The sequence below is a fragment of the Sapajus apella genome, unplaced genomic scaffold (assembly GCF_009761245.1).
Source record: "Sapajus apella isolate SASKATOON/1434 unplaced genomic scaffold, GSC_monkey_1.0 scaffold95, whole genome shotgun sequence".
Classification (NCBI taxonomy): domain Eukaryota; kingdom Metazoa; phylum Chordata; class Mammalia; order Primates; family Cebidae; genus Sapajus; species Sapajus apella.
Genome location: NW_022437035.1, coordinates 16,582 through 20,933, shown reverse-complemented (window position 1 = coordinate 20,933; position 4,352 = coordinate 16,582). Strand labels below are relative to the sequence as shown.

Sequence of the window (4,352 nt, the reverse complement as noted above, 5' to 3'; positions counted from 1 at the left end):
ACATTGTATTCCCCAGCCTCATTAACTCTCCTTTCCCTGTCATAATATAGTCATGGGGGCTTTGACCATTTGGACACCCAGGAGACTTTGATAAGCTGAGCAAGGAGTGTCGGAGGGTGGGAGAGCTGGGGGAAGGATAGTAGGGGGTGTGAGGATTGGGGAGGGATAGCATTAGGAGAAATACCTAATGTAGATGTCGTGGTGATGGATGCAGCAAACAACCGTGGCACGTGTATACCTATGTAACAAACCTGCACAATCTGCACATGTACCACAGAACTTAAAAGTATAATAATAAAAAAAAGAAAAAAAAGAAAAAACATAAATTAGAACATACTGAACTTTTGTAAACATAAAAACACAACATATTAAAACTTAAGAAATGCAGCTAAGTCAGTGCTTTGAAGAAAAACTATGACATGAAATGCTTAGCATTGGAAAGAAGAAAGATCTAAATAATCTAAGCTCATAACTCTAAAAAAGTAGAGCATTCAAATTCTAAGCAAATAGAGGGTAATAATAGGGATCACAGCCAAATATCCATGAACTAGAAAGCAGGCAAACAATGGAAAACCTCAAAAAAAAAAACAAAACAAAACAAAAAAAAAAAACCCCAGCAACAACAACAGCAAAAACTTGGCTCTTCAAAAAGATTAATAAAATCAATTGATTTTTATGTTTAGGTAAAGTGACCATGATAAAAAAAGAGAAAGAAGACACAAGTTGCCAAAAGCATGGCTAAAATAATGACATCACTACTGACCCTAAAAAGGTGAGAATGGTTACAGGGAATATTGCACACAAAAATGCCAATATTATAGATAAATGAATTTAATTTCTTGAAATACATGAATTATGAAAATTAACTCATGAATACCTAGAAAATCTGAATACGTTGATGACACTTAAACATATTAAAGTAGCAATTTAAAATCTCCCTGTCAAGAAAAGCCCACATAGTCCCAAATAGCTTCACTGGTATCACATTTTTATGGAAGAAAACATGAATCTTACACGAATGCCTTTAAAACATAAATGATAGTATCTGCCTTTTAATTGTGGTATTTAGACCATTTATAGTTAATGTGATTAGAAATATAATTTGTTAAAATATATGATCTTGCGCTTTATTTTCTATTTGCCTTATGTGTTCTTTGTCCCTCTTTCCTTTTTCTCTTTTTTGAAATTTATTTTTAAACATTGTTTTTGTTTATCACCTGTCTTTATCGCCTGGTTCATTTTAAGTGTCAGATTGAGTAAGATATGGTACCATGTTGACTTTGTCAAGCACCAGTATAGACGTTGTCATGAGGATACTTTTCAGATGTGATAAATATTCAAACCAGTAGACTTTGTAAGCATGTTGAAATGGCCTCATTGTCTGAGGTGAATACAGTAAGTTCATTGTTTCAGGGCCATAGAAAACTAGGACGTGGACATACAACAAATGAGATTTGACAGCAGAAGTTTAATAAGTGAAAGAAAGAGTATAGCTGTCTGCTGCAGAGAGGGAATCCAGAAAAATGGGTTGCCAGATCTGCAGTGAAATGTAGGGAATTTTATAGACGAGCTGGTGAGGAGGCAGTGTCTGATCTATATCGGGCAGGTGTGAAAGACTGGTTAGACCAGGTGTGCTACTTGTATAGGGCATTAAAGACTGATTAGGACTACGTGTGCCATTTGCATAGGGTACAAATTTCTGGCCACTCCTGGCCTAATCTTTTATAATGCAGGTGGGTTATCTGTCTGAGCTGTGCCAGGTTGCCCATTTCTCTATTGCTATACACATGAGAACAAAGGGAAAGTGAAGCCTCCATGTTGGACATGCCTGAACCCCAAATAGCTCTTTTCTAGTGGCATAGGTGCTGGAATTGCCCCTTGCAAGCTTCTAGCTTGCTTGTCTATGTTTGCAGCTTGATTTTTCAGGCTGCTCTTTTTTAGAAAAGAAATAATTTTTAGGGCTGCTTTTTGTTAGATGGGAAGCCCTACCAAGGACTCTGTCACCCTCAATATCTGCCTAAATAATTTCTTTCTACCTCCTGTATCAATGTTACTTTCTACAGTGTGTGTGGGTCTCATTAATGAGTTTGAGGTTTTTGGAATAAATACTGAAGTTTCCCAGTGATTGACATTTAATGATCAGCCTTGTTCTTGGCATGAGCTCTGCTAATGGTCAGGGTGGACATTTTCCTTGAGTTGGAGCCAGTGTGCATAGTAATACTGTTTTGGGGAAACATTAGCTACTTACAGAATTTGAACTTAGGAAGTCAATATCAACTCTTACCTAAATTTCCAGGCTTTAGCCTGCTTAACAGATTTTGTCCCTGTCAGTCACCACTGTTGTATGAATCAGTTTCTTAAGATAAGTTTCTTTCTGTCTCTCTCACCATAACTATATAGTACACATGTATATATTCATATCCACATATATCCTATTAATTTTTTGGTAGACAATTCTAATATAGCTTACTAGCCATAATTTTTTTGTTAAGAGGATTTTATTTTAATGGTTGCTTTAGGGTATATAGTAAATATGTAAGTTACCAAAATCTACCTTCAGGTGCTATACGATATTCACATGTTAAGACCATTGTTACATGTTCTTCACCCTCCTTTGCTTTTCTTCTTTGCCGTATAATTTGCTTTTGATTACAAATCACAATGTATTCTTATTCATTTTTCCCTGAATTGTTAGTTCTTTTGATACAGGTAGTTATTGTGTCTGATTTTTCATTTCTTTGTGTCAAACCACGTCTCAATATGGGATCATTTTCTTTCTGTCTAGGAGTTTCATTTATCATTTCTAATATCAAGAGTCTAATGGTGATCAATTCTGCAGGTTTTCACATGTCTGAAAAAGGCTTATTTTGCCTCCGGTTTTGAAAGATGTTTCTGGTGGTTAAAGGGAAAATGTGGCACATATACACCAGGGAATACTACGCAGCCATCAAAAACGATGAGTTCGTGTCCTTTGTAGGGACATGGATGAACCTGGAAACCATCATTCTCAGCAAACTGACACAAGAACAGAAAATCGAACACCGCATGTTCTCACTCATAGGCAGGTGTTGAACAATGAGAACACATGGACACAGGGAGGGGAGCATCACACACTGAGGTCTGTGGGGGGGAACTAGGGGAAGGACAGCGAGGGGTGGGGAGTTGGGGAGGGATAACATGGGGAGAAATGCCAGATATAGGTGATGGGGAGGAAGGCAGCAAACCACATTGCCATGTGTGTACCTATGCAACAATCCTGCATGTTCTTCACAGGTACCCCAAAACCTAAAATGCAATAAAATATATATATTTTAAAAATAAAAATAAAATGCACTTATAAAGACAAAAAATCAATCAATCAATCCATAATTTATCAGTTCCAGGTCTCTAAAGGACATTTCAAATGTAGACATGGAAATCGTTACAGAGACTTTTTAAGAGGCATCGTCCATGTCCACATCCTGTTGTAATTACATTACCATTGTTTCTTCCAGCTGCTTTCCTTTGCCTGCAAGAGGGGCTCAGACAAGAAGGACATTTTCTTCTCTTCTGTGATGTCCTGAACTTTCCGTAGCTCTTTATTTTTCTTCAATCTGTTCATTATAAATTTAGCTTGGTGTTTCTGTTCAAGCTCTTCAGCTGTCTTCATGGCATCAATAGTTTTATTCCATAGCTTTCACTGGCATTTGGTGGGTTCATTTCTACGTTTTTCGAATTCAAATGAATTATCCACTGGAAGCTCTTTACCAGCCGCTTTCTGGAATACTTTGGTCCACCTCAACTTGCGAGGATTGTGCTTTTTTTTTTTTTTTTTAGTTTTTATGGCATTTAGATTTACCAAATCTGAACACTTTGTAATTGTTGTGGATGGACATCATGCTGTGGCCAGGGTAATCCTGAACAGAAATAATACCTCTCAATATGCATGTTGAACCCACGTAGGTCCCCGCTGGCCTAGACTTATTTTTGGAGACAGAGAATAGCAACCTGCTGTTCATGTCTCTTTCTGCCATGTGTGTCGTTGGTGAGAAAAAACATTTCTAATTGATCCTGGAAATATTTATCACAAGGAAATTGGCTAAAAATTATCATCTTAGAAAAAGAAGCATGAAGTTTTAGCTGCTCTGCAGATAATTAATGGCAAATGTAGACAGTAAGCGTCAGGGAGCCTCCTGTGTAATCAGAGGGGGGGACCTCCCTGAAGAGGTGTTTCTGGAGCTGCTCTCAGGGAGGAATGAAGAAACAGTGATGAGAAGTGTGAGGAAGAAGAGTCCTGTCACCGACCTGCAGGAAGTGGGGAAGGTTTGGAGGATCTGAACGAGCAGTGACAGATGCCAGGGGATCTAGGAGCT

At 37.8% G+C, this 4,352-nt stretch overlaps 1 pseudogene; it reads right to left on the bottom strand.

The window, feature by feature from the left end:
* Positions 1–3,305: 3,305 nt before the first annotated feature.
* On the bottom strand, positions 3,306–3,927 carry LOC116535509 (annotated as a pseudogene).
* Positions 3,928–4,352: the final 425 nt, after the last annotated feature.